Genomic DNA, 14,290 nt, shown 5'->3' with positions numbered 1-14,290 from the left:
GTCACAGGCATCTAAACATATGTTTTCACTCCAAAATGTATAAAACTAATAATAGCCTACATGTGAAAAATATATATTTTGTAAAAGCATGTCATATGAAATTGGTAGGATATTACCAAGTGTGCAAGCTTATTAAAATCGCGCAATTAAAAACAATATGCTTTAAGCCATTTAAATAGTGTTTTGCATGAGCGCATACCGGTTTGCGATGAAAATGCTTCAATCTGGTGCACTTAAGAGGCTAGATCTAAAAAGAACTACACACATATTAGATTATTATCATCTGTACTGTGCTATTATTGCCATTTACCAAAATCAGCAGGGGAGAACACAAGTACAAAACAAAACATTGGATTTTTATATTGTTGATGTTTTATATTTTATTATTGACATTATTAAAAAAAACAGGGTTGAGGGGTCAAGTACCCCTTTTGACCCCTCGTGGCACCGGGCCTGGCCAGTGCACTTGTACAAGGACGCACTGTGATTAGCCAGTAGCCACTTTGAGTGGCAGTCAGGACAAACGCTCTTGCCAGAACATGATTTAATATTCTGTGCCTATCAAAAATAAATGAAAATGAATGTCATGAAACCTTTAACTTTACTGTATATTAACTTCACTCTATCACAAGACACTTTGAACATAGGTTACTTACAGAAGGGTTCGTTTGATTTTTAGGCTGGTCTCTGTGGCCAGAGGATAGACACAGGAGAAGGGAAACCTCACAGATAGTGAGACATCATTTGCAGGATAGATAAATAAAATGTTGGAGTAGATGGCATGGGTGTTGTTGGTCTGAAAGACAGAGGTTAAATGAATGGTCAGTCCAGTGAATCATCTAGTCAGCTGGAAACAAATTTTCCGTATCCACCACATCATATATCAGTAGTCATACTGTACATCAGACGGAAATAAAATAATATTTATGTCTAAGAATCTAAAACCCACACTATCCCATAGTACAGTGGGTTTCAACCCTTTCCATATCAAGGCCCATTTTTTATTTGGCATTTGAGCCACAGACCACCATGATGACATTTAGCCTTGCGGACCCAAAACTAAATAATTGTTGTTATTGTTGGATAAGATTTTGCCCACAATTTCATGATTAGGAAAGATTACAGGCAAACCTTAATCAATACATGTTCTAATCGTATAGACTTCTTGTAAATTAAGTAATGCAGATGCTTTATAATAATTGAACTAGAGAGTGAAAAATCATTTGGTTACCAACTGGAACCACCTCAAGGACCACTGGTGGTCCCCGGACCACTGGGTGTCATAAAAACCACTGCCATAGTATTAATAACGTAATGTAGCAGTTATTTTTTTGATATTTGATATTTAAATTATATTCTGTGAACATGTTTGGACTAAGGGTGGCGCTAGAGGAACATACACCGACATCAGTAGGGTTTCTCCTGATTTGTCTGCTTATTATATTACAAGATACTACCTTGTGTGCAATGTTAGCATTTAGAACTACGAGCAATACACTAAGAGGAAAGGTTGTGGGGTCATTCACACAGTACCAATGCTGAAGTGTATGTGTGCTAGTATCTGCATTCTATCAAAAAGCCAGAAGGAGGCGCATGACTCCAACAGCCGCAAATAGAGTTGTCTAAAGTGCCTCTCTCGAAGAGAGTCATATGGGTCCGAGACACTTGGTGGCGCTGGAGCACAGAACAAAACATAAACTCACGAGCTAATTTATTGGTTCGTGGAGCTGTCACTCAAGGCGGCGCCTCCGGTCCTGACCCGCAGGTATAAAACCGGTGGGCGTACACGCCGAGTCATTCCTACATTTTTCTGCGCTTGGATGCACACAGCACAACGAGTACACCAAAGTTCACACCGGCTGTTGAAGTTGTATTTTCCCGAAAGACGGACGAGTCTAAAACCGACTTGTACCGCGGGGATTCGCAGCCACAAGAAGGTGTTTTTCTCTCTACGAGCTACTAAGCAGATAAGTCAAATAAGACTCATAACACAAGTGAGCCTGCCCGGCGGCTTGTTGTTCTGTCTTCCCTCTCATTACCCTCTAGCTAGCGTTGTTAGCTGTCAGCTAGCTCCGTTAGCCTGTCTGTGGTTTAGCTTCAGCGTTGCTGCCGCCTCTTTTCTCCACGGCTAGCCTCTCGTTAGTCGCTGACTAATCTGAGTCCTAGCCGCAGCCCGCAGCCTCGCTTCTACACCTCTCGGTGACGGCGGGCATACCGGTACGTTACGGCCATACCACCCTGAACACGCCCGATCTCGGAAGCTAAGCAGGGTCCGGCCTGGTTAGTACTTGGATGGGAGACCGCCTGGGAATATCAGGCGCTGTAAGCGTCTACATCTACCGCAGGCTAGACGGGCCGCATTCTCAACCCTTCCCCACTCTCTCTCAACCCTTCCCCGCATTGGGGACAAGAAAAGGGTCTCCCTGGCTCCCTCCATTACACGGTGGGCCAGCAACAACACGTGGGGTAGCCTTCAGCCGTCGACTGAAGGCTAACCACTGTGTGTGTTCCGCTTCACGTTACCCTCTATAGTAGGGGAGTTAAGTGAGAAAAATATTTTTATTTAGTAGTGGTGCTAAATAAATAATATATATATATATATTTATTTTATTTATTTTTTATATCTTAAAATGAAATAAAAAAAGGGGTTTGAGAATAAGACAAGGAACAAGCCATCTCCACCATGGCTACAGATGGCCACGATGATGGACCCCTTCCAAGGCTCTGTTTCAACAGGGTTTGTAACAACCTCTTGACTAAAGAAGTTTCCACTTGGGCTACTGATTCTTCCTCAGACTACAACCAATACCCAAGATGGCCTGCGGGGGTGGCGACAGCCCTCCCCAATTCCCAGTGGTGCACCACGAGTCCTACTCTTCTACTCCACCGCCACTTTTCTTTTTATCCTGTTTTGTGAGTTACAGACAGCTTTTCCTCACAACAATTTTGTTATAGTATATATTATTATTATATAATGATATTATATTATAACTTAAAAGTGAAGTGCTTCTACAATGTCTTGGACTGCTGGTTCCTTCTTCAAGCTACACCAACACCCAAGATGGCCTGCGGGGGTGATAAAGGCCGCCAACAACAAGCTCCACACGCTCTTCGCCGCACTGGTAAACAGACCTGTGGAGCCAGACCCAAGACATCAGCCAGGCCTCGCCGGCTTGCTCTGGGTGCTGCTCTCCCTCCAGCGGGATCTAGTCAGCCCACCACCTCGTCCTCTCTCTTCAGACCCCTCAACCTCGACGCGTCTCAGAGACACCGTGACGAGTCCTTCCTGGGCTCCTCCCCTGCCGGGAAGGCGGCTCGGACCGCCAACAACAAGCTCCACATGCTCTTCACCTCACTGGTAAACAGGCCTTGGAGCCAGACCCAAGACATCAGCCAGGCCTCGCCGGCTTGCTCTGGGTGCTGCTCTCCCTCCAGCGGGAGGCCTCCACCGACACTGCTACTACTTCACGCAGCGGCCGAAGGCACGAGTCTCACTCGACGTGACGACCCTCAACAACCGACTGCTTCCCTCAACATTACAGGTATGTACATTGTGAAGCTAGGTTTGTTTAGCTGTTTAGCTAACCTTTTCGAGGTCGGGAGTAGCAACCTCATTGGATGGCCGACGCCACCCTAGAATGTTTAGCATTCCAGTTAGGCTGTTTTCAAGGTGCCACACCAACTCGTCTATGACATAGCCATAGCATCGGAGCTACTTCGGCTATTGTCTCACGCTGCTCTCATACGGTCACTGAATGCCTCACGTTGCTGTCCAACAGCCAACGTGACGGCTGCCAGGATTACGACCGGCACAGCGTCTTTGGAGGGGCCGATCGGACCCTGCAACTCCGTCTCCAGGAGGAGCGTGCTCAGACGCTTTCCCATGCCTTGGGCCCCGTCCAGGGTGTAGCAGCCCCAGACTGCACACCGGGACCGCTCCCCAAAGAAAGGCAAAAGCTCTTGACACAGATCCCCACCATGGGTGGGTCTGTGGCCAAGCTGCACAGTATGTACACGACAAAAATCACTGTCGGGGGACCACCGCTTCCCCTGTCCCAGGTTTTTCAGAGCACATTACACGGCTAGCTGGAAGGAGCCCATGACTCTCCCGGCTACCCCGCGACGCTCTCAATGCTTCAGAGCTCCCTTCTTCAGGAGAGGGGCCACGGCCCTACTCCTGAACAGTTGGCTAGAGTTCGTCTCCTACATGAGAAAATTGTGACCTTCACGTACTGACTCACCGACCTGACCGGCCTTATGGCCACCGCTTCCATCACCTCAGAGCATGCTAGGTGGCTGGAAGCCTCACCTGGTCTGGATCCCGTTGCCCAGAGAGAGTTTTCCGAGGGTGCTATCATCCCCGGAGGCCTCTTCAGAGGCGCACTCGAGAGGATCACCCTCAACGTGGAGGTGCAGCGTCCAGGCTGCGAGGCCCTGACCAGCAGCCGAAGTAACACACTCCCTACCCTCCCCCCATGCGCCGGGCCCAGCACCGGACGTAGCAGTCTCGGACTGCACGTCCAGTCCGCCCGCAATGCGCTTCTGGACCATGGCACAGGTGGGCGTCCTGGGCGTCCCTGTAGCCAGGTCCCTCGATATTGTTTGCACAAGTACAGCATTTTTTGTCTGTAGTACAGGCTATGCCACAATACAAAAAGACAACAAAACAATATCCACGGAGGGGGGGACATGAACCCACTGCCACGGGGGCCCCATGGGCCCCCCCCCGACGCAGTGGGGCAGGGCATAAGGTCAGTGGCGTACCAAAACGCCACTGGGGAGACGGGTCATGCCCAATTTTCTCCGACATGCTAGGGAACACTACCCCCAGGCGGGGCGTGCCTCCCATAGCCGGAGAGAACCCACTAGCCAAGCACCTGGCACAGTGGGAGTGGTGCGGAGCATCCCCGTGGATCCTCAACACCATAGCGAAGGGCTACAGACTCCAGTTCGCAGAACACCCCCAGCGTTTTCAGAGGTCATCTTCACCAACGCCGGGGGTCTGGAGGGTCTGATTCTCCAACAGGAGATAGCTTCCTTGCTGGAGGAGGATGCCGTCAGAGAGGTACCCTTGGCCCAGCGTCGCAGCGGGCTCTACTCCCGCTACTTTCTGGTCAAGAAAAAGGGGGGGGGGGGTCTACGTCCCATCCTGGACCTGCGGATACTCAACAGGCACCTCAAGTCTTTTCAGTTCAAGATGCTGACGGCCGAGTCTCTGGTGCGCTCCATACGCCCAGGCGACTGGCTCACATCCATAGATCTAAAAGACGCCTATTTCCACATCCCTATTTACCCACCTCACAGGAAGTTCCTGCGGTTTGGGTTCCAAGAAAAGGCTTATGAGTACACGGTCCTTCCATTCGGGATGTCCCTCAGTCCCAGAGTGTTCCGTCCGCTGTACGGAGGCCGCTCTGGCACCCCTGAGACTTCTGAGTCTATGGGTGTCCAGTTACATAGACGGCTGTCTCCTATGTTCGGATTCAGCAGAGGAGGCCGCGAGGAACACGACTCGGGTCGTGTCCCATGCGACCTCACTGGGTTTCAGGATAAACCTAGCCAAGAGCATGCCTACCCAATCCACGGATTTCATGGGCATCACTCTGGACTCTGTCTCCTACAGGGCTCCGCTGAGTCGGGACAGGGTCAACGACCTCCTGAAGTGCGTGACCATGTGCAAGACAGGCCGCACACTTCCACTGGGTACGTGTCTACGGATGGCCGGACTCATGGCCTCGGCCATCTCTCTGGTAGGTCTGGACAGACTCCATATGAGGCCTTTTCAGCGTTGGCTGAAATCCCTCTTCCACCCTTGCCCCAAGGACCTAGACCTATGGGTCTGGCCCGTGAGAGGCTAATGCTGACTGAGGCCGGTTTCCCTCCGAATGTTGTCGCAACGATTCAGAAGGCCAGAGCCCAGTCGACAATGACCCGCTACGAAACAGCCTGGGGTGTGTTCGAGCAGTGGTGCTCAGAACGACCTAACCAGGTTATCCCATTCCAAGCTTCAGTAGTTTACGCCCTGACATTCCTGCAGGAGTTCCTAGACAGAGGTCTAGGCCTCTCCTCAGTGAGAACCCACTTAGCAGCCATCTCGGCCTGCCAAATGGGCGTTAACGACCAGACAGTATGGAGACATCCGCTGGCAAAACGGTTTGTGAAGGGCGTACGCAGGGTACACAGGGTCGACAGACCCCTGGTCCCCTCTTGGGCTCTGTCTCTAGTCCTCAGGGCTCTAAACAATGAGCCCTTCGAGCCACTGCAGACGGCTGACCTGAGATGTCTTACACTAAAGCCAGCCCTCCTGGTCGCCCTGACGTCCGCTAAGAGGGTCAGCGATCTACACGCACTTTCGACCAGAGTGACAGTGTCCTCGAACTGCACTCTAGCTCTGTAATGGTGGTCGAACAGAGGTGTTCTGACGGAGGGGGTCCCGAGGGGTCTCCCCACAGTCAGGAGGTTGGTCACCGCCGACGCCAGCCTCTCCGGTTGGGGCGCCACCCACGACGGGAGGATGGCCAGGGCCGTGTGGGATGCCGCATTACGCTCCTCCCACATCGACTACTTGGAACTACTGGCAGTGTTCCTGGCACTCCGAGAATTCGAACAATTCCTCAGAGGTCACCACGTCCTGGTTCGTTTCCGAAAACACCACGACGGTTTGTTACATCGACAGGCAGGGGGGACTTCGGTCCTCTCGCCTGTGTTCTCTGTTTTATGCGTTCCCCCGTTGGAACTGATTCCGCATGTCCTAGCCAGGGTGCGGGATCAGGGATCAGAGCTGCTACTAGTAGCTCCAGCCTGGGGATCTTGGAGACAGGACATAGTCCCTCTCCTGTTCAAAGAACCATGGCAGCTTCCTCTGTGGAGGGACCTGCTGACCCAGGCCGGAGGAGAGATCTTTCACCCACGTCCTCAGGACCTAGATCTCTGGGTTTGGCCCGTGAAGGGGCGTCGCTAGAAGCGATTGGCCTGCCTCCGAATGTCGTAGAGACGATCCTTGGTGCCAGGGCTGCCTCCACCAGACGACGTTATAACACTGCCTGGCTTGTGTTTGAGCGTTGGTGCTCGGACAGACAGGAAGAGGTCTTCCCTTTTCAGGCGTCTGTGAGACACATTCTGATTTTCCTACAGGAGTTCTTGGACAGGGGTCTTGGTCTCTCCTCAGTCAAGATCAACCTGGCGGCCGTAGCGGCCTATCAGGTTGGTATGAACAACAGACCATTCAGTGAACACCTGCTGATCCGTCAGTTCATGGAAGGAGTTGCGCGCCTCAGAGCGGTCGCCAGATCTCTGGTCCCCTCGTGGGACCTGACGATAGTCTTGGACTCCTTGATGAGAGACTCCTTCGAGCCACTGGAAACGGTGGACCTGAAGTTCCTCTCTCTGAAAACCGTTTTGCTTGTCGCCCTGACGACAGCAAAGCGGGTGACATGCACGTGCTCTCAATGAGCAGCGGCTGCTTGAGATTCAGTGGTAATGACACCAGGGTCACGCTCAGGCCGAACCTTTCATTTCTACCTAAGACCTTTCCCTCGGGCTGCTCGCCTGTGGATCTCACGGCCTTCCATCCTCCTCCCTTCTCTTCGGTGGAGGATAGGAGACTACATTGTCTCTGTCTTATGAGGGCCCTGAAAGTCTACAGGTCAAGGACTGCCCCCTTCAGGCTGGGTGAGCAGCTCTTTGTAGCCTGGGATTCCCAGTGGAAGGGTAAACCCATTTCGAAAGTAAGACTCTCGCAGTGGATTATGGAGGCTATAAGGTTAGCCTATACCTCGTGTGGTTCTGAACCCCCAGAGGGTCTACGTGCACACTCTACAAGAGGTTTGTCTGCATCCTGGGCCTTGGCCAGGGGAGTCCCGATTCAGGATGTCTGCGCTGCGGCGAGTTGGTCGTCTCCGTCGACCTTCGCCAGGTTTATAACCTGGATGTGGCCCCTGCAACCCTGGGACATGCAGTCCTGGGGGTTGCCGCCCATTTGAGTCAGGAAGTCTGACTGTTTTTTGTTTTGGTCAAGAGGTCCCTTCTGGCCCCTGGCCTTTAAAAACCTTCTCAGTCTCCCTTGCGGGAGGGACGCACATTCACGTGACGTCTCTCTGGAAAAAGGGGGACCGTGGAGCGGTCCTGTCAGCCGGGGTGATCATACGGGAGTTTTATGATGACCCATATGACTCTCTTCGAGAGAGGCACTTTAGACAACTTCGGGTTACTTCAGTAACCTCAGTTGTATAAGTGACTCGAAGAAGAGAGTCATTGTACTGCCCGTCTGCTTTGGCAAGCGGCAGAAAAATGGTTGATAGGAATGACTCGGCGTGTACGCCCACCGGTTTTATACCTGCGGGTCAGGACCGGAGGCGCCGCCTTGAGTGACAGCTCCACGAACCAATAAATTAGCTCGTGAGTTTATGTTTTGTTCTGTGCTCCAGCGCCACCAAGTGTCTCGGACCCATATGACTCTCTTCTTCGAGTCACTTATACAACTGAGGTTACTGAAGTAACCCGAAGTTTCAGTTAGGCTATTATGACTGCTATCATTACAACCTTGCTGCTAGTAGGACTAAAAACACAATTAATGCATTGTGTTTGACTCCTGTTCATACTCTTTGACGACCAAACACAATATTAGACCAAACACAAAATGTGTTGCGGCCAACAACATCATGGACATGAGATAGCCTACAGTAGTTTGAAATACTAAACTATCAGACAAATCCTCACCGTCAATATGTTCCCACAGGTGTCAGCCTGTCGTTCCACATGGTACCACATTGATCCATTATGCTGTGTGAAGGATGAGCACTGTGGGTCGGCCAGGTGACCAGAGGATCCATTCAGACCAGAGGATTCCAGGATAAATAGATTCAGGCCAATTTGGATTTGACTCTGACCACAAATTAGTCCCGAACCTGGAGTGTGATGGATTAAAGAGAAGAAACATACAGTAGGAAGCTAATGGGTCAAAGACATAAAACAGCAAGGACAGCAAGAGCAAAATAAATTCAGTAACAATATTGATCCTATGCTCTGCCCTGACTGACTCGCACAGTGGCAAATCTTATAAATATTTCTATTCCTACTGTATATTACAATTAATTGTACAATTAATGTGAGGAAACCTTGAAATTAATCTGTTGTAATGTAAATGTGGTACATTCAAAGTATATTTACAACATACTTAATTAAATTAAAACCTTTTCACTACACAGTGATGTCACAGGTCATATATGTCTTGTATTTTTGTCAGGTGAAACCTGACTAATGAAAGCACATGAAATGTAGACGACCTAGTTTTTACCTTCATCAGGTGTTGTAGTAGTAGTAGGCCATGGAGTTGTAGGTGTTGTAGTTGCTACTATAGTAAAAAAAAAAAGAAGAAAAAGGCCTTAAGCGGTACCCCAAAAATATGACTAGAACAGTATGAAAGCCAGGGACAAAACAATGCTCTGAACTTCTAAAATGCAAGTCCAAGCTAGCCAAGCGCTTCGACAGTAATATCCAAACCCAACTGGGCATCCTAAAAACCCAACGAAACAAGCTAAGAAATATTGTAACTACCATGACCAAATCCGCAAAAAGAAACGTTATCCTACTATAAATGCGCCACGTCTCTGTCTGTGTGCGTGTGTGTGTGTGCGGTTGTAATGCACGTAACTCGAGAACCGTTTGCCCCACTGACACACTCGCTCCACACCCCCACAGGGAGTGTGCAGTGGGCTCAATGAGCCAAAGTCCCCTCACCTGTGCAATTTCCAGCCTCTGCCTCAGCCAATTGATTGCCATGGCAATCCCACACCTGCAAATTGATTACTTAACCACTCCACTTTTCATAGTCAGTTTGCACTCTTCAGACACAGGCAGACCGGCAGCTACAGAGATCTCCATGTGGGACATAGACAGATAGTTAAAATGGGTGCTATGACAAGTTGACAACGGGTATTATTAGGTTCCCAAGTTGCATCGTTCTCAAGTAGGCCGATGGCCGACGGGCACGTACAGGTCTAGTCAATGATGAAGCAGAGGAAAACAAAAACAATCCTCGGGAGCTCTGGAAGCTACTAAACAACCAACTAGGCTGCGGTCAGAAACTAAAACCAGGTTTACAAACGAACGACACCCTCATCACTGACTTGATGTAGCCAACTACTTAAACATCTTCTTTACAAACATTGCAAAAACACTGGTTAACAAACTGCCCTCCCACTCTGGTGTAGAGTACATCAAAGCCTTCTACAAAATGTGTTTGTAAAGATGACAACGGAGGAGGTGCTTAAAAAACTGAGTGCCCTTCAACCCCACAAGGCCACTGGCCACTACCTTCATCGAGTGTTGTGATCGTTGTTGGTGCATTCGTTTTAGGCATTGGTCTGGGGGAGAAGTACAAGTTGTAGTCGGTGTAGTTGTAGTCGGTGTAGTTGAAGGCGGTAGTCGTAGGTGCTGCAGTCGTTGCAGCTGCTGCAGTGTACAGTGGAAAACAACACTCAGGCCTTCAACGCTACCAAACAAACCATTATAATTACAATATGATGTGAATGACTGAAAAACTATTTTCAAATTGCCGGAATGTATGTTGAAGTGGTTAGAATCTACAAAGTAACTATAGTAACTACAGTTTTCAAATAAATGTAGTGGAAAAGTACAATATTTGGATCTGAGATGTAGTGGAGTAGAAGTAAAAGTATTGGTAATGTACAAATAACTCAAAATTAAGTAAATGTACCACTAAGGCCCCTATTCCACCGGTTGGTTCCCGGTTCAGTTCTTTTTGGTTTTTAGTCCATGAGCCAGAGCTCCAAAATTGGTGGGCAAACTATACCCTATATTAAATTGTTTATAGGATCAATACAAGTAAATTAATACATGATAACCCTTCCACAGTAGTAGCTTTTTCATATTTTTGATTATTTTCCTACATAATGCCTCATTTGCATATTTAAAAATGTAAAATGTGTAATACAATAAATCATTGTCTTCGAGTAAGTACTCAATTGGGGAAGTTTAATGGTGATAACAATCTAATATAGTAATATGTATGGTTTTGCACACTCAATTCATAATTAACGTTTCAATTTTGGAGCTCTGGCTCATGGACTAAGAACCAAAAAGAACTGAACCGGTTCCCACTGGGAACCAACCGGTGGAAAAGGGGCCTAAGTGTATAGGCCTACATTTCTAAGTTTACATTATTTACAATGTACTTCAAATGATTTCAATATTGTAAATGCAATTACCGGTAAATGTATGTTTGTTTGTTTTTGCCCACTATAGGCCATAGGACCACAGCTCAAAGTACAGTACAACATATATTCATGTGTACCTTCATTACAGACAACACCAGCATCTTCACGGTGACCACAGTCGTGTACTCCCACACCTGGATGTGAGCACTGTGCAAGCTTTGATTCACTGCCTGTGCAGCCGACATTATCCAACCAGATGGGACCACTGCCTGGTCCAAAACGTGTTGATGCTGAGGCAAAGTCAGCACCTGCAGCCAGCACTGCTGACTGTGCCTCGCCACATCCTAACTGTCTACACACCACCTTGGCATCATTCATGTCCCAGAAATCATCACACACTGTCCCCCACTGTCCATGGACGTAGACCTCCACTCTGCCAGAGCAGCTGTTCCCTCCATTTACCAGTCGAATGCCCCCCTCATGTGCTGTGAAGTTATAATAATCAATACTGAGATGACATTTCCCTGCTTTGGAGCAAGGACAGCTTGAGGAAAATATATTCAGTAACAATATTGTTGTCAACATTATTGTTAATCAAAATTTCATTTTCATATATATTTGTAATTCAATTATGTTTACAGTAGATATTGCATTTAGATTAGAAATGTAATGATTCAAAGGTACACAAGTAAAATTAGGCTAATTATTATTTTAATTAAGCTAATTGCTTCGAATACACATAAACAAATATGCAATTATTTTAAACAAAAGTAACCATGTATACTAGATAAATAAAACATTCTCAGAAAGAACACAGCAGTTCATAATGCGATATATATTCATGCTTACCTTCATCGAGTGTTGTGATCGTTGTTGGTGCATTCGTTTTAGGCATTGTAGTGAAGTAGTCGTCGTTGTAGTCGAGGTAGATGTAGTCGGTGTAGTTGAAGGCGGTAGTCGTAGGTGCTGCAGTCGTTGCAGCTGCTGCAGTGTACAGTGGAAAACAACACTCAGGTCTTCAACGCTACCAAACAAACCATTATAATTACAATATGATGTGAATGACTGAAAAACTATTTTCAAATGGCCGGAATGTATGTTGAAGTGGTTAGAATCTACAAAGTAACTATAGTAACTACAGTTTTCAAATAAATGTAGTGGAAAAGTACAATATTTGGATCTGAGATGTAGTGGAGTAGAAGTAAAAGTATTGGTAATGTACATTGTACAAATAACTCAAAATTAAGTAAATGTACCACTAAGACCCCTTTTCCACCGGTTTGTTCCCAATGGGAACCGGTTCAGTTATTTTTGGTTTTTAGTCCATGAGCCAGAGCTCCAAAATTGGTGGGCAAACTATACCCTATATTAAATTGTTTATAGGATAAGTGCTCACTGCGTTCGCAATCAATACAAGTAAATTAATACATGATAACCCTTCCACAGTAGTAGCTTTTTCATATGTTTGATTATTTTGCATATTTTCCTACATGCCTCATTTGCATATTTAAAAATGTAAAATTTGTAATACAATAAATCATTGTCTTCGTGTAAGTACTCAATTTGGGAAGTTTAATGGTGATAACAATCTAATATAGGTATGGTTTTGCCCACTCAATTCATAATTAACGTTTCAATTTTGGAGCTCTGGCTCATGGACTATAAGAACCAAAAATAACTGAACCGGTTCCCACTGGGAACCAACTGGTGGAAAAGGCTAAGTGTAGGCCTACATTTCTAAGTTTACATTATTTACAAATTACAATGTACTTATTTCAATATTGTAAATGCAATTACCGGTAAATGTATGTTTGTTTGTTTTTGCCCACTATAGGCCATAGGACCACAACAGCTCAAAGTACAGTACAACATATATTCATGTGTACCTTCATTACAGACAACACCAGCATCTTCACGGTGACCACAGTTGTGTACCCCCACACCTGGATATGAGCACTGTGCAAGCTTTGATTCACTGCCTGTGCAGCCGACATTATCCAACCAGATGGGACCACTGCCTGGTCCAAAACGTGTTGATGCTGAGGCAAAGTCAGCACCAGCCAGCACGGCTGACAGTGCCTCGCCACATCCTAACTGTCTACACACCACCTGGGCATCATTCATGTCCCAGAAATCATCACACACTGTCCCCCACTGTCCATGGACGTAGACCTCCACTCTGCCGGAGCAGTTGCTTCCTCCATTTACCAGTCGAATGTCCCCATCATGTGCTGTGAAGTTATAATAATCAATATTGAGATGACACTTGCACTGCTTTGGAGTAAGGACAGCTTGAGGAAAATACATTCAGTAAAAATGTTGTCAACTTTTAGTTAATCAATTCATTATTGTATTAATTAAGCTAAATTGCTTTAAATACACAAACAAATATGCTATATTTTTAATGCATAGTAACCAATATACTATAGATAAATAAAACATTCTCAGTAAGAGCTAAGAACACAACATGTTTACCTTCATCGGGTGTTGTGTTCGTTGTTGGTTTGGTTGTTGTAGTGTTGATTAGAGGGAGGTTGATGGAGTCATTGTCATGGGTCATATGGCCAAAGTCACTGGTCGGGTAGCCCCTGGTGGTTGTAGGTGCTTCAGTCGTTGCAGGTGCTACAGTGTAGTAATAATAATAAACACTTAAACCCTATATACTACAACTACATCATGTAGCGAACATAGCCAATCTGATATTCACCCAATAATTGTCTACTGTATTTTTTGCCGAATGGAACACTAGATTAGAGTTCATGTGTGTTTAATTAAAACTAATAGTGTAGCTAGTGGTGGAAAACGTACTCAAATTATTTACGTAAAAGTACCAATACTGCAATATAGAAATACTCTGTTACAAGTAAAAGTCAGGAATTCCAAACTTACTTGTGTAAAAGTACAAAAGTGGCTGTATTTTGCGTGTCTTATACCAGGTCTTATTACTTAACTTAAGACCTGGAGGCGTGATCAATGCCATTTGGCTATTCTGAGTAGCCAAAGAGCATTGACCACAACTCCAGGTCTTAAGTTAAGTAATAAGACCTGGTACTTATAAGACATGCAAAATACAGCCCTTGGGTATCAAAATGTTCTTAAAGTACCAAAAGTAGAAA

The sequence above is a fragment of the Protomyctophum bolini genome (assembly GCF_963924005.1).
Source record: "Protomyctophum bolini genome assembly, chromosome: 7".
Taxonomy (NCBI): domain Eukaryota; kingdom Metazoa; phylum Chordata; class Actinopteri; order Myctophiformes; family Myctophidae; genus Protomyctophum; species Protomyctophum bolini.
Note: the sequence above shows the minus strand (reverse complement) of the source record.